The 26,116-nt window shown below is 51.9% G+C and overlaps 1 non-coding gene and 5 pseudogenes across 1 annotated transcript; 1 reads left to right on the top strand and 5 right to left on the bottom strand.

Moving 5' to 3' along the window:
- Window positions 1–5,924: 5,924 nt before the first annotated feature.
- On the bottom strand, window positions 5,925–6,104 carry LOC144675061 (U2 spliceosomal RNA; annotated as a pseudogene).
- Window positions 6,105–9,451: 3,347 nt separating this feature from the next.
- On the bottom strand, window positions 9,452–9,626 carry LOC144675059 (U2 spliceosomal RNA; annotated as a pseudogene).
- Window positions 9,627–12,968: 3,342 nt separating this feature from the next.
- Window positions 12,969–13,149, bottom strand: LOC144675060 (U2 spliceosomal RNA; annotated as a pseudogene).
- Window positions 13,150–16,495: 3,346 nt separating this feature from the next.
- LOC144675056 (U2 spliceosomal RNA) lies at window positions 16,496–16,677 on the bottom strand. Its single transcript, XR_013574740.1, has one exon. It is a non-coding gene; the product is annotated as a U2 spliceosomal RNA (small nuclear RNA).
- Window positions 16,678–20,002: 3,325 nt separating this feature from the next.
- LOC144675065 (U2 spliceosomal RNA) lies at window positions 20,003–20,177 on the bottom strand (annotated as a pseudogene).
- A 5,439-nt stretch (window positions 20,178–25,616) lies between these two features.
- LOC144675054 (U2 spliceosomal RNA) lies at window positions 25,617–25,790 on the top strand (annotated as a pseudogene).
- The last annotated feature ends 326 nt before the right edge of the window (window positions 25,791–26,116 follow it).

The raw sequence follows: 26,116 nt of genomic DNA, 5'->3' as shown, positions 1-26,116 counted from the left end.
TCTGTGTTTGAACCTACAATTGTACAAAGTGATCACCTTATGAGTCCCTGGGACGGAATGGTGGTTCGTTGATACTGTGAAGTTGGTTTGAGATTGCCGTACGTTCTCACAATTCTGGTTGTCTGTAGGAGTCTTGCGCTGGGATCGTGTCTTAGATCGCGTTCTGCTTGCGATGGGGTTACTTGGTGTTTCTTGTTCTGGTACTTCCCTGATTCGCCATCGGTTTCTTCACAATGGGTGCTCGTACTTGATCTGATCATGGTTCTGGACAGATGCTGCTGATTTCTGCCGGATTTCATGTTCCATCGGTTGGGTGTTGTAGTCATACCTTTTGTCCAATGATGACTGGGAAGGGTTGTTCGCACTGTAATTCTGCTGGTGAAGGAGTGGTTGCACTGAGCGCTGTCGCTCTAAGGTGTAGCATTGTGACAGGCCGTCACAAGCCTTGTTTACTTTGCTGACATTTCATAAGTAAGCACTTTACAGTATATACATTCCGCCATGCTATTGGACCTGGGGCAGTGTGGTGATGCGGTAGTACGGTCAACTCCCCACTTTTCACACATCGGTGCGCAGACCGATCAACACCTGCGACCACTTCGAACCGGCCTCGGGTGCCAAGGGTAAACCGTGGCAAGAGCGAGGCCGTGCCCTTTGGGAACTGAACTAAGCTTTGTCCCTTTCACCAGCAGGTCAGACTGCCTGAAGCTGCTGGGGATATGGTTCGGAGGGACCAGGGAATGCGTTAGAAACTGGAAGGAGCGAGTAGCCATGGTGAGAAAAGAACTGGGCTTGTGGGAGCAAAGCTCCCTCTCCATTGCGGGTAAGAACCTGCTCATCAGGCGTGAGGCACTCTCAGTGTTGTACATGGCGCAGGTCTGGCCCATTCCTCACTCCTGCGCTGTGGCGATCACGCGAGCCAACTTCCGCTTTGTCTGGAGGTCAAAAGTGGACCATGTTTGCAGGGACATGATGTAAAAAACCTCTGGATGAAGGGGGAGAAAACATGCCCAACATCACCCTCATCCTGATGGCCACCTTTGTGTATGGCTGTATCAAGCTGTGTGTAGACCCAAACACCAAGCGTCACTACGTGCTGAGGTTCTACCTGTCCCTGGTGTTGCGAAGGATGGGTCTGGTCACGCTGCCACGGAAAGCTCCAAGTGCCATATCACCTGTCCCGTGTGGAAAAATTATGCAGAGGAACCGCAAGTCCATCAGGCAGTGGTTAGCACGTATCACCCTAGAGGCCCTGCGGGAAAAGGAGATGGTGGATCCCGTCGGATGGTTCGCCGAACAGACTGTCAGGGTCATTTGGCAGAATGCCTCATCACCAGAACCTTCCAACAAGCACAAAGACGTAGCTTGGCTGGTGGTGAGAAAGGACCTTGCCGTCAGGTCCTTCCTACACGCCAGGAGCCTCACCCCCTCTGCACGTTGCCCTCGAGGTGGCTGTGGTGGGGAAGAGACCGTTGCCCACCTCCTTGTGGAATCTGCCTTTGCAGAAAAGGTCTGAAGAGAGTGGCCGTGGTTCTTGTCGAGGTTCATCCCGAGCAGTTCCGTGACACAGGTCCGGACACTGTGCTCTACGGGCTGTTCCCAGGGACACACGCCGAGACAAGCATCAACTGCAGCCGGAGGATCAACTCGGTGAAAGACGCTCTTTGGCTGCCTGAAACTTCTTGGTCTTCCATTGCAAAGAGTTGGCACATTCCAAGGTCCAGGACTACGTGCTGAGGGACGCACTAAAGTTTGGGGCAGAGGCGCAATGGGGAAAGGTGGCTGTCTACGACCTTTCAGCCATAGTGCACCAAGGGGCTGGGATTTGCATAGGCTCCTCGGGCTGTAAGACACACGGTGAATGTTTCCAGTGAATACTACATGTATCACTTTTGCCTTGAAGCACCTCAGAGTGAAACATGATCTATGTAGGCAACTTAAATACCATTGCACTGTCTGACTGTCTGTTATGACCATTTTGAAATGTCTGCAATGTTCCTTCCTGCAATGGTTGCGCTAGATGTGTCGTGTAACTGGCAGGTAATGGGAAATTTCGAGAAACGGTCAGTCACAAGGGAGAACACGTGACAGGCATGAGAGACAATCCACGAGTCTTTGTAGCTGAGTTTCCGTGTGAGCAACTAGCTCACAGCGCAGAGGAGTTCTTCGATCGAGGCCTGCTGTATTTTTGTCTTTGCTTTCAGTTTGGGCAGTCAAAGAACAAAGAACAAAAAAAACGTACAGCACAGGAACATGTATTTCGGCCCTCCAAGCCTGCGCCGATCAGTCTGTGGAGCTTGCCGGCTGACCTGGCATGCAGCTAAACTCCTTCCACATCTACAGGGAAGGCAAAGTCAGGAGCGTTTCTCTCAGAGCGTAGTGAGTCTTTGGAACTCTCTTCCTCAAAAGGTGGTGGAAACAGGGTCTTTGAATATTTTCAAGACAGAGCTGGATAGATTAACAAGGCGGGGTGGAAGGTTATCGGTGGTAGGCAGGAATGTGGGGTTGAGGTTGCAATCAGATCAGCCATGATCTTCTGAATAGTGGAGCAGGCTCTTGGGGCCCAGTGGCCTACTCCTGCTCCTAAGTTGTATGTTCGTACATGTAGGGGCATTAGTTTTTACTGATTCCAGTACTTCTCCTGCACTGAACCTGGAGAGTACTACGTCAGCTGCTGTTGAGTTGTTTCCTGATGCCCTGCTTTCTTTTGTACGAGCTGTCTAGCATCCTCGTTATGGGCTTCCTTTGCTTGGCATTGGGCCTTCTTTTGGGCTGACTGTTGGTCTATTTCCTTTACGGGATGTCAGCATGACATCACCAGAAGGGAAATGTGTCATGTTATGAAGTCACAGTAAATAGGTCCAATGCATTATATCATTATAATAACACAAGATGATGATCAGCAGTGAGAAGACAGGTGGCAGCAAGGATAAGTACAGGTACGACACAGTGAACAGCCTTAGATCCTGTTAAAATGTTGAAAATGTTTCTCCCCTTCTCAAAGATTATTTCCTTCAAAATTTTAGAAATCTTTCAGCTTCAACCAGAAGTCACATACAAGCCAAACAACAAAACCACCTGCGTGCACAGCACAGCACAGCACAGCACAGTATCTGCCAGCCTGCAATGATGTCGGCTCTCTTTTAATCACCTTTTCACCTCCAATCAGTCCTATTCAGCAGGCAAGCAAAGGAGCGCAGAAAATACATCTGCACGGCTGCTTCTAACTTCTAGAAAGGGAACAGCCTTATCCTAGGAAAGTGAAAAATATCTATACTGTCACAAAGTGATGCACTTGAACTGCAAAACACCACGCTTACCTGAGCTTGTGTCACAGTTTTTGCTGTCTACCTCAGCCAGTATTTTTCTGTATTCTCAGTCGTCCATCCTGGCTTCTTGCTTTCTCTGCAGCTTTCAGATGCCTCCCCTTGGCCGGCCTCAGTGCTCAGTGACAGATCAGCGCTCGCTATTATTTGTCCTCAGTGGTAACTGCTAGGGGAGAAATGCTTGACTTTTTCAATCACCTTTTACCTCAGTAAAATCCAAGTAGAACCTAAAGTGGCAATGCTTCTCCCTCTCAGCACCCAACATGTCTTGCCTTTTCTTCAGGTTGGCTTTGAGTAAGCACAACAGTTGCTGCCTGGCTGCCATTAGAGACAGTTTTCAAGTACAGAGACAAGGGGCAGCCCCATGACCCCTCCCCCGACTCCTGCACAATATGCAAATGTAGCACATTGTCTGAGTGCAATTTGGGAGCTGAAGATGGTTTCACAGTGGGATACAAGATATGAGGAGAGGTCACAGTCAACGTTTCCTCACAGACACACCGCCACATAAGCCCCTTTAAATTTGCGCGGCTGTGCAAAAAATTTAATGGGCCCGCACACTTAAACAAATCGGTCACGCACTGTAATGACTCGCCTCATTCAGTTCAACAGAAATTAGGATCATGTTTTTAACCTGTGCCCTCGTTTTAAAATATTTTGTGTTCCATATTTACTTTCTCAATTTGTTATTAACTTACTTTACACTGCTTTATATCCTATCTTGTCGCAGATGTGGATCAGTCTGCGCACCGACAGCGGATCCGACCAGAAGACGGCGACGTCGTCCATGTACAGGGAGGCTTTTACCTGAATGCCTCCACTGCCTGGGATCGTCACTCCTCTTATGCCCGGATCCTTCCTGATGGACTCGGCAAAGGGTTCTATGCAACACACGAAAAGAACAGGCGAGAGAGGACAGCCCTGCCTGACTCCAGATTTAATCGGAAAGCTATCTGTTTCCCACCCGTTGATTGAGACTGCGCTACTGATGTTAGTGTAGAGCAGTTGGATCCAATTTCGAATTCCCTCCCCAAACCCCATTTTGGAGCGCACATCTACCATGTAGGTGTGCGATATTCTGTCAAAGGCCTTCTCCTGATCCAAGCTGATGAGGCAGGTATCCACCCCCCTGTCCTGTACATAGGCAATCGTATCCCTGAGCAGCGCCAGGCTGTCAGAGATCTTCCTGCCTGGCACAGAGCAGGTCTGGTCAGGGTGAATCACCAATTCCAGAGCGGATTTGACCCGGTTGGCGATGACCTTGGACAGAATCTTATAGTCCACATTCAACAGTGAAATGGGTCGCCAATTTCTAATTTCCTCCCTTTCCCCCTTGTGCTTGTAGATGAGGGTGATGATGCCTTTCCTCATGGATTCTGACATACTACCGGCCAGGAGCATACTCTCGTGCACTCCTAGCAGGTCTGGGCCGATCAAGTCCCACAGAGCCGAATACAACTCCGCCGGCAAGCCGTCGCTTCCGGGGGTTTTACTCTTCTCGAAGGACTCGAGGGCCTTAGTCAGTTCCTCAGGAGTTAGCGGTTTGTCCAGGCTCTCCCGCGTACTGTGGTCTAAGACCTCCGTGATAGAGGACAGGAAGGACTGGGAGGCCGTGCTGTCCGTGGGCTTCACGTCATACAGTCCGGCATAAAAGGATTTGCTGATCCTCAGAATGTCGGACCGTGATGACTTTACTGAGCCGTCTTCTTCCTTCAGGCTGCTGATCACAGAGCGCTCTCTGTGTACCTTTTGGAAGAAGAAACGTGAGCACGTCTCATCCTGCTCCACGGAGCGGACTCTGGAACGGAAGATGATCTTGGAGGCCTCCGAGGCAAAGTGCGAGGCTTGCTGGCCCTTCACCTCTTGGAGCTCCTCCTTGACATCGACCCCCATCGACTGCAGCCGGAGCAGGTTCTGCATCTTTTTCTGGAGTCGGGACATTTCCCTCTGTTCCTTTCTAGCTTTCTGGGTGCCTTTGCGGATGAAAAACCTCTTGATGCTTCCCTTGGTCACTTCCCACCAGTGTGTCAGGGACTCAAAGAGGGGTTTCACGGTTCTCCAACCTTTGTAATCCCTCTTGAGCTCCTCAATGTTCTCTGGGGTCAGCAGTTGCACATTTAGCTTCCATGCCCCCCTGCCCACCCTCAGGTCTTCCTCCAAGTGGCAGTCCGCCAGTAGGAGGCAGTGGTCAGAGAAGAACACCGGCTTGACCTCGGTGGATCTGACTGTGAATGCACGGGACACAAACAGGAAGTCTATCCTGGAACGAATGGACCCGTCTGGCCGCGACCAGGTGTATCTACGCTGCGCTCCGTCTGCAGGGTTGCTGAAGACGTCGTGCAGCTTGGCATCCTTAACTGTTTCCATCAGGGATCTGGACGTAGCGTCCAATCTGCTGCCGGCCCTGCCGGCGAGTGTTGGGTGAGAGTGCGTGTTTTTTGTGTGTAGCTGCTGCGGGTGAGTGAGTGAGAGAGAGAGAGAGAGAGAGAGAGAGAGAAAGAAAGAAAGTTGGATTTTGGAACATGTACATGTTGAGAAGTAAAGAAAGCAGATGTTTGTAAGAAAACTATTTTTAGCATTGAAAATCCCCTGGAAAGGGGAGGGTGCACCGTTCCCAGAGATACTGCAATACCGGGTCGATGCGTGGAGTGGACGGAGCAAGCCCCTATTCCATCTCCCTGCTCCAAAAATCAATTTAATATATGGTCCCCAGATAAGGGACGTATCAGATATTAAACTGATAAGAACAGATTTTTTTTTTTTTTTTTGTAAAAATATACTTTATTCATAAAATATCTTCAATCACATTCCAAACCATTTCAAAAACAACATTACAAGGGTACAATCCAGGTTAAACTTTTACAAAATGTATCACCAGGTGCATCAGTACAAACAATATTACAATCATTTACAGCCTTTCATTTTGATCTGTACAGCCCGAGGGGCTCTAAACAGTTCCCAGTCTCTCGGTGCGCTGTGGTAGAAAGGTCGTAGACAGCGACCCTTCCCCATTGCGCCTTTGCGGCAGCTGCCCCAAGCTTTAGTGCGTCCCTCAGCACGTAGTCCTGGACTTTGGATTGTGCCAGTCCGCAACAATCGGTCGGGGACAACTCTTTGTGCTGGAAGACCAACAAGTTTCGGGCAGACCAAAGCGCCTCTTTCACTGAGTTGATGATCCTCCAGCTGCAGTTGATGTTTGTCTCGGTGTGTGTCCCTGGGAACAGCCCGTAGAGCACACAGTCCTGTCTCACAGAGCTGCTCGGGATGAACCTCGACAGCAACCACTGCATCTCTCTCCAGACTTTCTTTGCAAAGGCACAATCCACAAGGAGGTGAACAACGGTCTCTTCCCCACCACAGCCACCTCGAGGGCAACGTGCAGAGGAGGTGAGCTTCCTGGCGTGTAGGAAGGATCTGACGAGGAGGGCCTTTCTCACCACCAGCCAAGCTACGTCTTGGTGCTTGTTGGAAAGTTCTGGCGATGAGGCATTCTGCTAAATGACTTTGACAGTCTGCTCGGGGAACCATCCCACAGGGTCCACCCTCTCCTTATCCCTCAGGGCCTCTAGGACGTTACGTGCTGACCACTGCCTGATGGACTTGTGGTCAAAGGTGTTTTTCTGCATCAATTTTTCCACCAGGGACAGGTGGTACGGCGCGGTCCAACTACTTGGAGCGTTCCGCGGCAGCGTGGCCAGACCCATCCTTCGCAAAACCGGGGACAGGTAGAACCTCAGCACGTAGTGACACTTGGTGTTTGCGTACTGAGGGTCTACGCACCGCTTGATGCAGCCGCACACAAAGGTGGCCATCAGGATGAGGGCGATGTTGGGCACGTTTTTTCCCCCTTTATCTAGAGGCTTGTACATCGCGTCCCTGCGGACACGATCCATTTTCGACCTCCAGATAAAGCGGAAGATGGCTCGAGTGATCGCCGTCGCGCAGGAGTCTGGAATGGGCCAGACCTGCGCCACGTACAGCAACAGCGAGAGTACCTCACACCTGATGACCAGGTTCTTACCCGCAATGGAGAGGGAGCGTCGCTCCCACATGCCCAGTTTCCTCTTCACCATAGCCACTCGCTCCTTCCAGTTTCTAACGCATGCCCCGGTCCCTCCGAACCATATCCCCAGCACCCTCAGGCCGTCAGCCCTGACAGTGAAGGGGACAAAGGATCGGTCAGCCCAGTTCCCAAAGAACATGGCCTCGCTCTTCCCACGATTTACCTGGGCTCCCGAGGCCAGTTCGAACTGGTCGCAGATGTGCATCAGTCTGCGCACCGACAGCGGATCCGAGCAGAAAACGGCGACGTCGTCCATGTACAGGGAGGCATTTACCTGAGTGCCTCCACTGCCTGGGATCGTCACTCCTCTTATGCCCGGGTCGTTCCTGATGGACTCGGCAAAGGGTTCTATGCAACACACGAAAAGGACAGGCGAGAGAGGACAGCCCTGCCTGACTCCAGATTTAATCGGAAAGCTATCTGTTTCCCACCCATTGATTGAGACTGCGCTACTGATGTTAGTGTAGAGCAGTTGGATCCAATTTCGAATTCCCTCCCCAAACCCCATTTTGGAGAGCACATCCCCCATGTAGGTGTGCGATATTCTGTCAAAGGCCTTCTCCTGATCCAAGCTGATGAGGCAGGTATCCACACCCCTGTCCTGTACATAGGCAATCGTATCCCTGAGCAGCGCCAGGCTGTCAGAGATCTTCCTGCCTGGCACAGAGCAGGTCTGGTCAGGGTGAATCACCAATTCCAGAGCGGATTTGACCCGGTTGGCGATGACCTTGGACAGAATCTTATAGTCCACATTCAACAGTGAAATGGGTCGCCAATTTCTAATTTCCTCCCTTTCCCCCTTCTGCTTGTAGATGAGGGTGATGATGCCTTTCCTCATGGATTCTGACATACTACCGGCCAGGAGCATACTCTCGTACACTCCTAGCAGGTCTGGCCCGATCAAGTCCCACAGAGCCCAATACAACTCCGCCGGCAAGCCGTCGCTTCCGGGGGTTTTACTCTTCTCGAAGGACTCGAGGGCCTTAGTCAGTTCGTCAGGAGTTAGCGGTTTGTCCAGGCTCTCCCGCGTACTGTGGTCTAAGACCTCCGTGATAGAGGACAGGAAGGACTGGGAGGCCGTGCTGTCCGTGGGCTTCACGTCATACAATCCGGCATAAAAGGATTTGCTGATCCTCAGAATGTCGGACCGTGATGACTTTACTGAGCCGTCTTCTTCCTTCAGGCTGCTGATCACAGAGCGCTCTCTGTGTACCTTTTGGAAGAAGAAACGTGAGCACGTCTCATCCTGCTCCACGGAGCGGACTCTGGAACGGAAGATGATCTTGGAGGCCTCCGAGGCAAAGTGCGAGGCTTGCTGGCCCTTCACCTCTTGGAGCTCCTCCTTGACATCGACCCCCATCGACTGCAGCCGCAGCAGATTCTGCATCTTTTTCTGGAGTCGGGACATTTCCCTCTGTTCCTTTCTAGCTTTCTGGGTGCCTTTGAGGATGAAAAACCTCTTGATGTTTCCCTTGATCGCTTCCCACCAGTGTGTCAGGGACTCAAAGAGGGGTTTCACGGTTCTCCAACCTTTGTAATCCCTCTTGAGCTCCTCAATGTTCTCTGGGGTCAGCAGTTGCACATTTAGCTTCCATTCCCCCTGCCCACCCTCAGGTCCTTCTCCAAGTGGCAGTCCGCCAGTAGGAGGCAGTGGTCAGAGAAGAACACCGGCTTGACCTCGGTGGATCTGACTGTGAATGCACGGGACACAAACAGGAAGTCTATCCTGGAACGAATGGACCCGTCTGGCCGCGACCAGGTGTATCTACGCTGCGCTCCGTCTGCAGGGTTGCTGAAGACGTCGTGCAGCTTGGCATCCTTAACTGTTTCCATCAGGGATCTGGACGTAGCGTCCAATCTGCTGCCGGCCCTGCCGGCGAGTGTTGGGTGAGAGTGCGTGTTTTTTGTGTGTAGCTGCTGCGGGTGAGTGAGTGAGAGAGAGAGAGAGAGAGAGAGAGAGAAAGAAAGAAAGTTGGATTTTGGAACATGTACATGTTGAGAAGTAAAGAAAGCAGATGTTTGTAAGAAAACTATTTTTAGCATTGAAAATCCCCTGGAAAGGGGAGGGTGCACCGTTCCCAGAGATACTGCAATACCGGGTCGATGCGTGGAGTGGACGGAGCAAGCCCCTATTCCATCTCCCTGCTCCAAAAATCAATTTAATATATGGTCCCCAGATAAGGGACGTATCAGATATTAAACTGATAAGAACAGGTTGTTTTTTTTTGTAAAAATATACTTTATTCATAAAATATCTTCAATCACATTCCAAACCATTTCAAAAACAACATTACAAGGGTACAATCCAGGTTAAACTTTTACAAAATGTATCACCAGGTGCATCAGTACAAACAATATTACAATCATTTACAGCCTTTCATTTTGATCTGTACAGCCCGAGGGGCTCTAAACAGTTCCCAGTCTCTCGGTGCGCTGTGGTAGAAAGGTCTTAGACAGCGACCCTTCCCCATTGCGCCTTTGCGGCAGCTGCCCCAAGCTTTAGTGCGTCCCTCAGCACGTAGTCCTGGACTTTGGATTGTGCCAGTCCGCAACAATCGGTCGGGGACAACTCTTTGTGCTGGAAGACCAACAAGTTTCGGGCAGACCAAAGCGCCTCGTTCACCGAGTTGATGATCCTCCAGCTGCAGTTGATGTTTGTCTCGGTGTGTGTCCCTGGGAACAGCCCGTAGAGCACAGAGTCCTGTGTCACAGAACTGCTCGGGATGAACCTCGACAGCAACCACTGCATCTCTCTCCAGACTTTCTTTGCAAAGGCACAATCCACAAGGAGGTGGACAACGGTCTCTTCCCCACCACAGCCACCTCGAGGGCAACGTGCAGAGGGGGTGAGCTTCCTGGCGTGTAGGAAGGATCTGACGGGGAGGGCCTTTCTCACCACCAGCCAAGCTACGTCTTGGTGCTTGTTGGAAAGTTCTGGCGATGAGGCATTCTGCCAAATGACTTTGACAGTCTGCTCGGGGAACCATCCCACAGGGTCCACCCTCTCCTTATCCCTCAGGGCCTCTAGGACGTTACGTGCTGACCACTGCCTGATGGACTTGTGGTCAAAGGTGTTTTTCTGCATCAATTTTTCCACCAGGGACAGGTGGTACGGCACGGTCCAACTACTTGGGGCGTTCCGCGGCAGCGTGGCCAGACCCATCCTTCGCAACACCGGGGACAGGTAGAACCTCAGCACGTAGTGACACTTGGTGTTTGCGTACTGAGGGTCTACGCACCGCTTGATGCAGCCGCACACAAAGGTGGCCATCAGTATGAGGGCGATGTTGGGCACGTTTTTTCCCCCTTTATCTAGAGGCTTGTACATCGCGTCCCTGCGGACCCGATCCATTTTCGACCTCCAGATAAAGCGGAAGATGGCTCGAGTTATCGCCGTCGCGCAGGAGTCTGGAATGGGCCAGACCTGCGCCACGTACAGCAACAGCGAGAGTACCTCACACCTGATGACCAGGTTCTTACCCGCAATGGAGAGGGAGCTTCGATCCCACATGCCCAGTTTCCTCTTCACCATAGCCACTCGCTCCTTCCAGTTTCTAACGCATGCCCCGGTCCCTCCGAACCATATCCCCAGCACCTTCAGGCCGTCAGCCCTGACAGTGAAGGGGACAAAGGATCGGTCAGCCCAGTTCCCAAAGAACATGGCCTCGCTCTTCCCACGATTTACCTTGGCTCCCGAGGCCAGTTCGAACTGGTCGCAGATGTGCATCAGTCTGCGCACCGACAGCGGATCCGAGCAGAAGACGGCGACGTCGTCCATGTACAGGGAGGCTTTTACCTGAGTGCCTCCACTGCCTGGGATCGTCACTCCTCTTATGCCCGGGTCGTTCCTGATGGACTCGGCAAAGGGTTCTATGCAACACACGAAAAGGACAGGCGAGAGAGGACAGCCCTGCCTGACTCCAGATTTAATCGGAAAGCTATCTGTTTCCCACCCATTGATTGAGACTGCGCTACTGATGTTAGTGTAGAGCAGTTGGATCCAATTTCGAATTCCCTCCCCAAACCCCATTTTGGAGAGCACATCCCCCATGTAGGTGTGCGATATTCTGTCAAAGGCCTTCTCCTGATCCAAGCTGATGAGGCAGGTATCCACACCCCTGTCCTGTACATAGGCAATCGTATCCCTGAGCAGCGCCAGGCTGTCAGAGATCTTCCTGCCTGGCACAGAGCAGGTCTGGTCAGGGTGAATCACCAATTCCAGAGCGGATTTGACCCGGTTGGCGATGACCTTGGACAGAATCTTATAGTCCACATTCAACAGTGAAATGGGTCGCCAATTTCTAATTTCCTCCCTTTCCCCCTTGTGCTTGTAGATGAGGGTGATGATGCCTTTCCTCATGGATTCTGACATACTACCGGCCAGGAGCATACTCTCGTACACTCCTAGCAGGTCTGGCCCGATCAAGTCCCACAGAGCCCAATACAACTCCGCCGGCAAGCCGTCGCTTCCGGGGGTTTTACTCTTCTCGAAGGACTCGAGGGCCTTAGTCAGTTCGTCAGGAGTTAGCGGTTTGTCCAGGCTCTCCCGCGTACTGTGGTCTAAGACCTCCGTGATAGAGGACAGGAAGGACTGGGAGGCCGTGCTGTCCGTGGGCTTCACGTCATACAATCCGGCATAAAAGGATTTGCTGATCCTCAGAATGTCGGACCGTGATGACTTTACTGAGCCGTCTTCTTCCTTCAGGCTGCTGATCACAGAGCGCTCTCTGTGTACCTTTTGGAAGAAGAAACGTGAGCACGTCTCATCCTGCTCCACGGAGCGGACTCTGGAACGGAAGATGATCTTGGAGGCCTCCGAGGCAAAGTGCGAGGCTTGCTGGCCCTTCACCTCTTGGAGCTCCTCCTTGACATCGACCCCCATCGACTGCAGCCGCAGCAGATTCTGCATCTTTTTCTGGAGTCGGGACATTTCCCTCTGTTCCTTTCTAGCTTTCTGGGTGCCTTTGAGGATGAAAAACCTCTTGATGTTTCCCTTGATCGCTTCCCACCAGTGTGTCAGGGACTCAAAGAGGGGTTTCACGGTTCTCCAACCTTTGTAATCCCTCTTGAGCTCCTCAATGTTCTCTGGGGTCAGCAGTTGCACATTTAGCTTCCATGCCCCCCTGCCCACCCTCAGGTCCTTCTCCAAGTGGCAGTCCGCCAGTAGGAGGCAGTGGTCAGAGAAGAACACCGGCTTGACCTCGGTGGATCTGACTGTGAATGCACGGGACACAAACAGGAAGTCTATCCTGGAACGAATGGACCCGTCTGGCCGCGACCAGGTGTATCTACGCTGCGCTCCGTCTGCAGGGTTGCTGAAGACGTCGTGCAGCTTGGCATCCTTAACTGTTTCCATCAGGGATCTGGACGTAGCGTCCAATCTGCTGCCGGCCCTGCCGGCGAGTGTTGGGTGAGAGGGCGTGTTTTTTGTGTGTAGCTGCTGCGGGTGAGTGAGTGAGAGAGAGAGAGAGAGAGAGAAAGAAAGAAAGTTGGATTTTGGAACATGTACATGTTGAGAAGTAAAGAAAGCAGATGTTTGTAAGAAAACTATTTTTAGCATTGAAAATCCCCTGGAAAGGGGAGGGTGCACCGTTCCCAGAGATACTGCAATACCGGGTCGATGCGTGGAGTGGACGGAGCAAGCCCCTATTCCATCTCCCTGCTCCAAAAATCAATTTAATATATGGTCCCCAGATAAGGGACGTTTCAGATATTAAACTGATAAGAACAGATTTTTTTTTTTTTTTTTTGTAAAAATATACTTTATTCATAAAATATCTTCAATCACATTCCAAACCATTTCAAAAACAACATTACAAGGGTACAATCCAGGTTAAACTTTTACAAAATGTATCACCAGGTGCATCAGTACAAACAATATTACAATCATTTACAGCCTTTCATTTTGATCTGTACAGCCCGAGGGGCTCTAAACAGTTCCCAGTCTCTCGGTGCGCTGTGGTAGAAAGGTCGTAGACAGCGACCCTTCCCCATTGCGCCTTTGCGGCAGCTGCCCCAAGCTTTAGTGCGTCCCTCAGCACGTAGTCCTGGACTTTGGATTGTGCCAGTCCGCAACAATCGGTCGGGGACAACTCTTTGTGCTGGAAGACCAACAAGTTTCGGGCAGACCAAAGCGCCTCTTTCACTGAGTTGATGATCCTCCAGCTGCAGTTGATGTTTGTCTCGGTGTGTGTCCCTGGGAACAGCCCGTAGAGCACACAGTCCTGTCTCACAGAGCTGCTCGGGATGAACCTCGACAGCAACCACTGCATCTCTCTCCAGACTTTCTTTGCAAAGGCACAATCCACAAGGAGGTGAACAACGGTCTCTTCCCCACCACAGCCACCTCGAGGGCAACGTGCAGAGGAGGTGAGCTTCCTGGCGTGCAGGAAGGATCTGACGGGGAGGGCCTTTCTCACCACCAGCCAAGCTACGTCTTGGTGCTTGTTGGAAAGTTCTGGCGATGAGGCATTCTGCTAAATGACTTTGACAGTCTGCTCGGGGAACCATCCCACAGGGTCCACCCTCTCCTTATCCCTCAGGGCCTCTAGGACGTTACGTGCTGACCACTGCCTGATGGACTTGTGGTCAAAGGTGTTTTTCTGCATCAATTTTTCCACCAGGGACAGGTGGTACGGCGCGGTCCAACTACTTGGAGCGTTCCGCGGCAGCGTGGCCAGACCCATCCTTCGCAACACCGGGGACAGGTAGAACCTCAGCACGTAGTGACACTTGGTGTTTGCGTACTGAGGGTCTACGCACCGCTTGATGCAGCCGCACACAAAGGTGGCCATCAGGATGAGGGCGATGTTGGGCACGTTTTTTCCCCCTTTATCTAGAGGCTTGTACATCGCGTCCCTGCGGACACGATCCATTTTCGACCTCCAGATAAAGCGGAAGATGGCTCGAGTGATCGCCGTCGCGCAGGAGTCTGGAATGGGCCAGACCTGCGCCACGTACAGCAACAGCGAGAGTACCTCACACCTGATGACCAGGTTCTTACCCGCAATGGAGAGGGAGCGTCGCTCCCACATGCCCAGTTTCCTCTTCACCATAGCCACTCGCTCCTTCCAGTTTCTAACGCATGCCCCGGTCCCTCCGAACCATATCCCCAGCACCCTCAGGCCGTCAGCCCTGACAGTGAAGGGGACAAAGGATCGGTCAGCCCAGTTCCCAAAGAACATGGCCTCGCTCTTCCCACGATTTACCTGGGCTCCCGAGGCCAGTTCGAACTGGTCGCAGATGTGCATCAGTCTGCGCACCGACAGCGGATCCGAGCAGAAGACGGCGACGTCGTCCATGTACAGGGAGGCATTTACCTGAGTGCCTCCACTGCCTGGGATCGTCACTCCTCTTATGCCCGGATCCTTCCTGATGGACTCGGCAAAGGGTTCTATGCAACACACGAAAAGGACAGGCGAGAGAGGACAGCCCTGCCTGACTCCAGATTTAATCGGAAAGCTATCTGTTTCCCACCCAATGATTGACACTGCGCTACTGATGTTAATGTAGAGCAGTTGGATCCAATATCGAATTCCCTCCCCAAAGCCCATTTTGGAGAGCACATCCCCCATGTAGGTGTGCGATATTCTGTCAAAGGCCTTCTCCTGATCCAAGCTGATGAGGCAGGTATCCACACCCCTGTCCTGTACATAGGCAATCGTATCCCTGAGCAGCGCCAGGCTGTCAGAGATCTTCCTGCCTGGCACAGAGCAGGTCTGGTCAGGGTGAATCACCAATTCCAGAGCGGATTTGACCCGATTGGCGATGACCTTGGACAGAATCTTATAGTCCACATTCAACAGTGAAATGGGTCGCCAATTTCTAATTTCCTCCCTTTCCCCCTTGTGCTTGTAGATGAGGGTGATGATGCCTTTCCTCATGGATTCTGACATACTACCGGCCAGGAGCATTCTCTCGTACACTCCTAGCAGGTCTGGCCCGATCAAGTCCCACAGAGCCCAATACAACTCCGCCGGCAAGCCGTCGCTTCCGGGGGTTTTATTCTTCTCGAAGGACTCGAGGGCCTTAGTCAGTTCGTCAGGAGTTAGCGGTTTGTCCAGGCTCTCCCGCGTGCTGTGGTCTAAGACCTCCGTGATAGAGGACAGGAAGGACTGGGAGGCCGTGCTGTCCGTGGGCTTCACGTCATACAATCCGGCATAAAAGGATTTGCTGATCCTCAGAATGTCGGACCGTGATGACTTTACTGAGCCGTCTTCTTCCTTCAGGCTGCTGATCACAGAGCGCTCTCTGTGTACCTTTTGGAAGAAGAAACGTGAGCACGTCTCATCCTGCTCCACGGAGCGGACTCTGGAACGGAAGATGATCTTGGAGGCCTCCGAGGCAAAGTGCGAGGCTTGCTGGCCCTTCACCTCTTGGAGCTCCTCCTTGACATCGACCCCCATCGACTGCAGCCGCAGCAGATTCTGCATCTTTTTCTGGAGTCGGGACATTTCCCTCTGTTCCTTTCTAGCTTTCTGGGTGCCTTTGAGGATGAAAAACCTCTTGATGCTTCCCTTGGTCACTTCCCACCAGTGTGTCAGGGACTCAAAGAGGGGTTTCACGGTTCTCCAACCTTTGTAATCCCTCTTGAGCTCCTCAATGTTCTCTGGGGTCAGCAGTTGCACATTTAGCTTCCATGCCCCCCTGCCCACCCTCAGGTCTTCCTCCAAGTGGCAGTCCGCCAGTAGGAGGCAGTGGTCAGAGAAGAACACCGGCTTGACCTCGGTGGATCTGACTGTGAATGCACGGGACACAAACAGGAAGTCTATCCTGGAACGAATGGACCCGTCTGGCCGCGACCAGGTGTATCTACGCTGCGCTCCGTCTGCAGGGTTGCTGAAGACGTCGTGCAGCTTGGCATCCTTAACTGTTTCCATCAGGGATCTGGACGTAGCGTCCAATCTGCTGCCGGCCCTGCCGGCGAGTGTTGGGTGAGAGTGCGTGTTTTTTGTGTGTAGCTGCTGCGGGTGAGTGAGTGAGAGAGAGAGAGAGAGAGAGAGAGAAAGAAAGAAAGTTGGATTTTGGAACATGTACATGTTGAGAAGTAAAGAAAGCAGATGTTTGTAAGAAAACTATTTTTAGCATTGAAAATCCCCTGGAAAGGGGAGGGTGCACCGTTCCCAGAGATACTGCAATACCGGGTCGATGCGTGGAGTGGACGGAGCAAGCCCCTATTCCATCTCCCTGCTCCAAAAATCAATTTAATATATGGTCCCCAGATAAGGGACGTATCAGATATTAAACTGATAAGAACAGATTTTTTTTTTTTTTTTTTTGTAAAAATATACTTTATTCATAAAATATCTTCAATCACATTCCAAACCATTTCAAAAACAACATTACAAGGGTACAATCCAGGTTAAACTTTTACAAAATGTATCACCAGGTGCATCAGTACAAACAATATTACAATCATTTACAGCCTTTCATTTTGATCTGTACAGCCCGAGGGGCTCTAAACAGTTCCCAGTCTCTCGGTGCGCTGTGGTAGAAAGGTCGTAGACAGCGACCCTTCCCCATTGCGCCTTTGCGGCAGCTGCCCCAAGCTTTAGTGCGTCCCTCAGCACGTAGTCCTGGACTTTGGATTGTGCCAGTCCGCAACAATCGGTCGGGGACAACTCTTTGTGCTGGAAGACCAACAAGTTTCGGGCAGACCAAAGCGCCTCTTTCACTGAGTTGATGATCCTCCAGCTGCAGTTGATGTTTGTCTCGGTGTGTGTCCCTGGGAACAGCCCGTAGAGCACACAGTCCTGTCTCACAGAGCTGCTCGGGATGAACCTCGACAGCAACCACTGCATCTCTCTCCAGACTTTCTTTGCAAAGGCACAATCCACAAGGTGAACAACGGTCTCATCCCCACCACAGCCACCTCGAGGGCAACGTGCAGAGGAGGTGAGCTTCCTGGCGTGTAGGAAGGATCTGACGGGGAGGGCCTTTCTCACCACCAGCCAAGCTACGTCTTGGTGCTTGTTGGAAAGTTCTGGCGATGAGGCATTCTGCCAAATGACTTTGACAGTCTGCTCGGGGAACCATCCCACAGGGTCCACCCTCTCCTTATCCCTCAGGGCCTCTAGGACGTTACGTGCTGACCACTGCCTGATGGACTTGTGGTCAAAGGTGTTTTTCTGCATCAATTTTTCCACCAGGGACAGGTGGTACGGCGCGGTCCAACTACTTGGAGCGTTCCGCGGCAGCGTGGCCAGACCCATCCTTCGCAACACCGGGGACAGGTAGAACCTCAGCACGTAGTGACACTTGGTGTTTGCGTACTGAGGGTCTACGCACCGCTTGATGCAGCCGCACACAAAGGTGGCCATCAGGATGAGGGCGATGTTGGGCACGTTTTTTCCCCCTTTATCTAGAGGCTTGTACATCGCGTCCCTGCGGACACGATCCATTTTCGACCTCCAGATAAAGCGGAAGATGGCTCGAGTGATCGCCGTCGCGCAGGAGTCTGGAATGGGCCAGACCTGCGCCACGTACAGCAACAGCGAGAGTACCTCACACCTGATGACCAGGTTCTTACCCGCAATGGAGAGGGAGCGTCGCTCCCACATGCCCAGTTTCCTCTTCACCATAGCCACTCGCTCCTTCCAGTTTCTAACGCATGCCCCGGTCCCTCCGAACCATATCCCCAGCACCCTCAGGCCGTCAGCCCTGACAGTGAAGGGGACAAAGGATCGGTCAGCCCAGTTCCCAAAGAACATGGCCTCGCTCTTCCCACGATTTACCTGGGCTCCCGAGGCCAGTTCGAACTGGTCGCAGATGTGCATCAGTCTGCGCACCGACAGCGGATCCGAGCAGAAGACGGCGACGTCGTCCATGTACAGGGAGGCATTTACCTGAGTGCCTCCACTGCCTGGGATCGTCACTCCTCTTATGCCCGGATCCTTCCTGATGGACTCGGCAAAGGGTTCTATGCAACACACGAAAAGGACAGGCGAGAGAGGACAGCCCTGCCTGACTCCAGATTTAATCGGAAAGCTATCTGTTTCCCACCCAATGATTGACACTGCGCTACTGATGTTAATGTAGAGCAGTTGGATCCAATATCGAATTCCCTCCCCAAAGCCCATTTTGGAGAGCACATCCCCCATGTAGGTGTGCGATATTCTGTCAAAGGCCTTCTCCTGATCCAAGCTGATGAGGCAGGTATCCACACCCCTGTCCTGTACATAGGCAATCGTATCCCTGAGCAGCGCCAGGCTGTCAGAGATCTTCCTGCCTGGCACAGAGCAGGTCTGGTCAGGGTGAATCACCAATTCCAGAGCGGATTTGACCCGGTTGGCGATGACCTTGGACAGAATCTTATAGTCCGCATTCAACAGTGAAATGGGTCGCCAATTTCTAATTTCCTCCCTTTCCCCCTTGTGCTTGTAGATGAGGGTGATGATGCCTTTCCTCATGGATTCTGACATACTACCGGCCAGGAGCATACTCTCGTACACTCCTAGCAGGTCTGGCCCGATCAAGTCCCACAGAGCCCAATACAACTCCGCCGGCAAGCCGTCGCTTCCGGGGGTTTTACTCTTCTCGAAGGACTCGAGGGCCTTAGTCAGTTCGTCAGGAGTTAGCGGTTTGTCCAGGCTCTCTCGCGTACTGTGGTCTAAGACCTCCGTGATAGAGGACAGGAAGGACTGGGAGGCCGTGCTGTCCGTGGGCTTCACGTCATACAATCCGGCATAAAAGGATTTGCTGATCCTCAGAATGTCGGACCGTGATGACTTTACTGAGCCGTCTTCTTCCTTCAGGCTGCTGATCACAGAGCGCTCTCTGTGTACCTTTTGGAAGAAGAAACGTGAGCACGTCTCATCCTGCTCCACGGAGCGGACTCTGGAACGGAAGATGATCTTGGAGGCCTCCGAGGCAAAGTGCGAGGCTTGCTGGCCCTTCACCTCTTGGAGCTCCTCCTTGACATCGACCCCCATCGACTGCAGCCGCAGCAGATTCTGCATCTTTTTCTGGAGTCGGGACATTTCCCTCTGTTCCTTTCTAGCTTTCTGGGTGCCTTTGAGGATGAAAAACCTCTTGATGCTTCCCTTGATCGCTTCCCACCAGTGTGTCAGGGACTCAAAGAGGGGTTTCACAGTTCTCCAACCTTTGTAATCCCTCTTGAGCTCCTCAATGTTCTCTGGGGTCAGCAGTTGCACATTTAGCTTCCATGCCCCCCTGCCCACCCTCAGGTCTTCCTCCAAGTGGCAGTCCGCCAGTAGGAGGCAGTGGTCAGAGAAGAACACCGGCTTGACGTCGGTGGATCTGACTGTGAATGCACGGGACACAAACAGGAAGTCTATCCTGGAACGAATGGACCCGTCTGGCCGCGACCAGGTGTATCTACGCTGCGCTCCGTCTGCAGGGTTGCTGAAGACGTCGTGCAGCTTGGCATCCTTAACTGTTTCCATCAGGGATCTGCTGCCGGCCCTGCCGGCGAGTGTTGGGTGAGAGTGCGTGTTTTTTGTGTGTAGCTGCTGCGGGTGAGTGAGTGAGAGAGAGAGAGAGAGAGAGAGAGAAAGAAAGAAAGTTGGATTTTGGAACATGTACATGTTGAGAAGTAAAGAAAGCAGATGTTTGTAAGAAAACTATTTTTAGCATTGAAAATCCCCTGGAAAGGGGAGGGTGCACCGTTCCCAGAGATACTGCAATACCGGGTCGATGCGTGGAGTGGACGGAGCAAGCCCCTATTCCATCTCCCTGCTCCAAAAATCAATTTAATATATGGTCCCCAGATAAGGGACGTATCAGATATTAAACTGATAAGAACAGATTTTTTTTTTTTGTAAAAATATACTTTATTCATAAATTATCTTCAATCACATTCAAAACCATTTCAAACACAACATTACAAGGGTACAATCCAGGTTAAACTTTTACAAAATGTATCACCAGGTGCATCAGTACAAACAATATTACAATCATTTACAGCCTTTCATTTTGATCTGTACAGCCCGAGGGGCTCTAAACAGTTCCCAGTCTCTCGGTGCGCTGTGGTAGAAAGGTCGTAGACAGCGACCCTTCCCCATTGCGCCTTTGCGGCAGCTGCCCCAAGCTTTAGTGCGTCCCTCAGCACGTAGTCCTGGACTTTGGATTGTGCCAGTCCGCAACAATCGGTCGGGGACAACTCTTTGTGCTGGAAGACCAACAAGTTTCGGGCAGACCAAAGCGCCTCTTTCACTGAGTTGATGATCCTCCAGCTGCAGTTGATGTTTGTCTCGGTGTGTGTCCCTGGGAACAGCCCGTAGAGCACAGAGTCCTGTCTCACAGAGCTGCTCGGGATGAACCTCGACAGCAACCACTGCATCTCTCTCCAGACTTTCTTTGCAAAGGCACAATCCACAAGGAGGTGAACAACGGTCTCTTCCCCACCACAGCCACCTCGAGGGCAACGTGCAGAGGAGGTGAGCTTCCTGGCGTGTAGGAAGGATCTGACGGGGAGGGCCTTTCTCACCACCAGCCAAGCTACGTCTTGGTGCTTGTTGGAAAGTTCTGGCGATGAGGCATTCTGCTAAATGACTTTGACAGTCTGCTCGGGGAACCATCCCACAGGATCCACCCTCTCCTTTTCCCGCAGGGCCTCTAAGACGTTACGTGCCGACCACTGCCTGGTGGACTTGTGGTCAGAGGTGTTTCTCTGCATAAATTTTTCCACCAGGGACAGGTGGTACGGCACGGTCCAACTACTTGGAGCGTTCCGCGGCAGCGTGGCCAGACCCATCCTTCGCAACACCGGGGACAGGTAGAACCTCAGCACGTAGTGACACTTGATGTTTGCGTACTGAGGGTCTACGCACCGCTTGATGCAGCCACACACAAAGGTGGCCATCAGTGTGAGGGCGATGTTGGGCATGTTTTTCCCCCCTTTATCTAGAGGCTTGTACATCGCGTCCCTGCGGACACGATCCACTTTCGACCTCCAGATAAAGCGGAAGATGGTTCGAGTGATCGCCATCGCGCAGGAGTCTGGAATGGGCCAGACGTGCGCCACGTACAGCAACAGCGAGAGTGCCTCACACCTGATGACCAGGTTCTTACCCGCAATGGAGAGGGTGCATCGCTCCCACATGCCCACTTTTCTTTCCACCATAGACACTCGCTCCTTCCAGTTTCTAACACATGTCCCGGTCCCTCCGAACCCTATCCCCAGCACCTTCAGGCCATCAGCCCTGACGGTGAAGGGGACAAAGGATCGGTCAGCCCAGTTCCCGAAGAACATGGCCTTGTCTGAACATATCAACGGACAGGCCTCCTGGGGAGCAGATTGAAAGACCTCCCAACATGCCAGGGGTGGAGTCTGCAAACTGCTCGTTCAGGGTATACCTGGCTAGGAACCCAATCCGAAGACCGCCTCCAGAGTGCGGAGCTAGTCCCCACTCTGGCTTAATGTGTGTGTGTTCCCTCTGTCTCAATCTGCTTTATAACTTTTTGACTTGTTTGTATTTGAATGTTGCTGAGTTGCAACTGAGAGTGAATCATTGGCTCTTGTGCTATTTTGTTTGAAAATGATCTTTGCTTTCTGTTTTAATGAAATTAATTTTCTCCCCCACCCCTCAAGGAATTTTTATTTTGAAACTTGCAATCTGAAGATCCAGATCGGGACAAGGACTCTTCCTCTTCAGGAGCTTCCTCCAGAGGGGACGGACTGAGACCTTCTCCAAGGCTGCGCCCCATGGGCCCACGTGAGTTTGTGTCGGTTTCTTACCCTGAGATTTCATTTCCTCTCCGGGACCCTGGTTTTCGGTGGCTCCGGTTAACCAGTTCCTGTTGGACTGCAGGCCTGGAGTTTCAAAAAGATAATCCTGGGGTTAAAGTAGCCCGGCCTTGCAATCTAAAACTTACATGTTAGCCTCTGGTGCGTGAGGAACAGGAGCCCCACAAGAGGAAATGAAAAGTCCTAATGTGAAGCTGCCTAAAATCTTGTTATAATTCAGGGATAATGCGTGTATTTTGGGCTGTGCGATCATTCTGACGGTTAAACGGGATTGCCGGTGGTCATTTTACTGAGGGTTTAGATTTCTATCTGCCTTTCTCCAGTTTTCTTTCTGTTTATTTCTTCGCTTTGCGCTATTTAAGTCTTCAAGGAATAATCACAGGTGAATTGATGGACCCACAGCAGGGGAAGTGAGCTGCAGAAGGGGCAGGGAAAGACTTTACACATGGGGAGAGGGGGCAGGAGTTTCAGAAGGTAGGAGTGACAGAGGGGGCTGATCAAGGGGGAGGGAGGCTGCTGTTCGTTTCGGAGGGGGGTAATTAGAATGAACATGGGGACAGGGTGCTTGTTCATGTTTGAAGTAGTGAGGGGTCGCTGCTACATGTTTTAAATGGTGAATGCATATGAGTTAATAGCTGACTGATATGAGTTTGTATTTACACAAAAGTCCAGAGAGGTAGGGGGTGGAGGGCGCTGCTGGGAGTCGGGGGACTGTTGTGATGGTGGGTTGGGAGTTACATGGGGGTTTGAGAGAGATTTTTGAGTGGGCAAATGTGGGGTTAAAAATGGCGCGAGTAATTTGGTGGCGACAAAACAAATGGTCGGGCGAAAATGACGTGACAGAAAAGATGCAGAATCTGCTCCGGCTGCAGTCGATGGGGGTCGATGTCAAGGAGGAGCTCCAAGAGGTGAAGGGCCAGCAAGCCTCGCACTTTGCCTCGGAGGCCTCCAAGATCATCTTCCGTTCCAGAGTCCGCTCCGTGGAGCAGGATGAGACGTGCTCACGTTTCTTCTTCCAAAAGGTACACAGAGAGAGCTCTGTGATCAGCAGCCTGAAGGAAGAAGACGGCTCAGCAAAGTCATCACGGTCGGACATTTTGAGGATCAGCAAATCCTTTTATGCCGGATTGTATGACGTGAAGCCCACGGACAGCACGGCCTCCCAGTCCTTCCTGTCCTCTATCACGGAGGTCTTGGACCACAGTACGCGGGAGAGCCTGGACAAACCGCTAACTCCTGATGAACTGACTAAGGCCCTTGAGTCCATGGAGAAGAGTAAAACTCCCGGAAGCGACGGCTTGCCGGCGGAGTTGTATTCGGCTCTGTGGGACTTGATCGGCCCAGACCTGCTAGGAGTGTACGAGAGTATGCTCCTGGCCGGTAGTATGTCAGAATCCATGAGGAAAGGCATCATCACCCTCATCTACAAGCACAAGGGGGGAAGGGAGGAAATTAGAAATTGGCGACCCATTTCACTGTTGAATGTGGACTATAAGATTCTGTCCAAGGTCATCGCCAATCGGGTCAAATCCGCTCTGGAATTGGTGATTCACCCTGACCAGACCTGCTCTGTGCCAGGCAGGAAGATCTCTGACAGCCTGGCACTGCTCAGGGATACGATTGCCTATGTACAGGACAGGGGTGTGGATACCTGCCTCATCAGCTGGGATCAGGAGAAGGCCTTTGACAGAATATCGCACACCTACATGGGGGATGTGCTCTCCAAAATTGGGTTTGGGGAGGGAATTCGAAATTGGATCCAACTGCTCTACACTAACATCAGTAGCGCAGTCTCAATCAATGGGTGGGAAACAGATAGCTTTCCGATTAAATCTGGAGTCAGGCAGGGCTGTCCTCTCTCGCCTGTTCTTTTCGTGTGTTGCATAGAACCCTTTGCCGAGTCCATCAGGAAGGATCCGGGCATAAGAGGAGTGACGATCCCAGGCAGTGGAGGCACTCAGGTAAAAGCCTCCCTGTACATGGACGACGTCGCCGTCTTCTGTTCGGATCCGCTGTCGGTGCGCAGACTGATCCACATCTGCGACCAGTTCGAACTGGCCTCGGGAGCCAAGGTAAATCGTGGGAAGAGCGAGGCCATGTTCTTTGGGAACTGGGCTGACCGATCCTTTGTCCCCTTCACTGTCAGGGCTGACGGCCTGAAGGTGCTGGGGATATGGTTCGGAGGGACCAGGGCATGCGTTAGAAACTGGAAGGAGCGAGTGGCTATGGTGAAAAGGAAACTGGGCATGTGGGAGCGACGCTCCCTCTCCTTTGCGGGTAAGAACCTGGTCATCAGGTGCGAGGCACTCTCGCTGTTGCTGTACGTGGCGCAGGTCTGGCCCATTCCAGACTCCTGTGCGATGGCGATCACTCGAGCCATCTTCCGCTTTATCTGGAGGTCGAAAATGGATCGTGTCCGCAGGGACGCGATGTACAAGCCTCTAGATAAAGGGGGAAAAAACGTGCCCAACATCGCCCTCATCCTGATGGCCACCTTTGTGTGCGGCTGCATCAAGCGGTGCGTAGACCCTCACTACGCAAACACCAAGTGTCACTACGTGCTGAGGTTCTACCTGTCCCCGGTGTTGCGAAGGATGGGTCTGGCCACGCTGCCGCGGAACGCTCCAAGTAGTTGGACCGTGCCGTACCACCTGTCCCTGGTGGAAAAATTTATGCAGAAAAACACCTTTGACCACAAGTCCATCAGGCAGTGGTCAGCACGTAACGTCCTAGAGGCCCTGAGGGATAAGGAGAGGGTGGACCCTGTGGGATGGTTCCCCGAGCAGACTGTCAAAGTCATTTGGCAGAATGCCTCATCGCCAGAACTTTCCAACAAGCACCAAGACGTAGCTTGGCTGGTGGTGAGAAAGGCCCTCCCCGTCAGATCCTTCCTACACGCCAGGAAGCTCACCCCCTCTGCACGTTGCCCTCAAGGTGGCTGTGGTGGGGAAGAGACCGTTGTCCACCTCCTTGTGGATTGTGCCTTTGCAAAGAAAGTCTGGAGAGAGATGCAATGGTTGCTGTCGAGGTTCATCCCGAGCAGTTCTGTGACACAGGACTCTGTGCTCTACGGGCTGTTCCCAGGGACACACACCGAGACAAACATCGACTGCAGCTGGAGGATCATCAACTCGGTGAAAGAGGCGCTTTGGTCTGCCCGAAACTTGTTGGTCTTCCAGCACAAAGAGTTGTCCCCGACCGATTGTTGCGGACTGGCACAATCTAAAGTCCAGGACTACGTGCTGAGGGACGCACTAAAGCTTGGGGCAGCTGCCGCAAAGGCGCAATGGGGAAGGGTCGCTGTCTAAGACCTTTCTACCACAGCGCACCGAGAGACTGGGAACTGTTTAGAGCCCCTCGGGCTGTACAGATCAAAATGAAAGGCTGTAAATGATTGTAATATTGTTTGTACTGATGCACCTGCTGATACATTTTGTAAAAGTTTAACCTGGATTGTACCCTTGTAATGTTGTTTTTGAAATGGTTTGGAATGTGATTGAAGATATTTTATGAATAAAGTATATTTTTACAAAAAAAAAAATCTGTTCTTATCAGTTTAATATCTGATACGTCCCTTATCTGGGGACCATATATTAAATTGATTTTTGGAGCAGGGAGATGGAATAGGGGCTTGCTCCGTCCACTCCACGCATCGACCCGGTATTGCAGTATCTCTGGGAACGGTGCACCCTCCCCTTTCCAGGGGATTTTCAATGCTAAAAATAGTTTTCTTACAAACATCTGCTTTCTTTACTTTTCAACATGTACATGTTCCAAAACCCAACTTTCTTTCTTTCTCTCTCTCTCTCTCTCTCACTCACTCACTCACCCGCAGCAGCTACACACAAAAAACATGCACGCTCACCCAACACTCACAGACAGCACTCTCATCTCACAAACACTCTACCTCACTCATATAAAAACATCTTTCACTTGCAAATACACCTCTCAAACACTCTCTCAGCTGCACCTTTCGCCTCACAACATTTTAAACCAGCTCTCTGCTGCCGCTGCCGCTGC

This window comes from Cetorhinus maximus, unplaced genomic scaffold (assembly GCF_964194155.1).
Source record: "Cetorhinus maximus unplaced genomic scaffold, sCetMax3.hap1.1 HAP1_SCAFFOLD_905, whole genome shotgun sequence".
NCBI lineage: Eukaryota > Metazoa > Chordata > Chondrichthyes > Lamniformes > Cetorhinidae > Cetorhinus > Cetorhinus maximus.
This window is presented reverse-complemented; position numbering and strand designations above follow the sequence as displayed.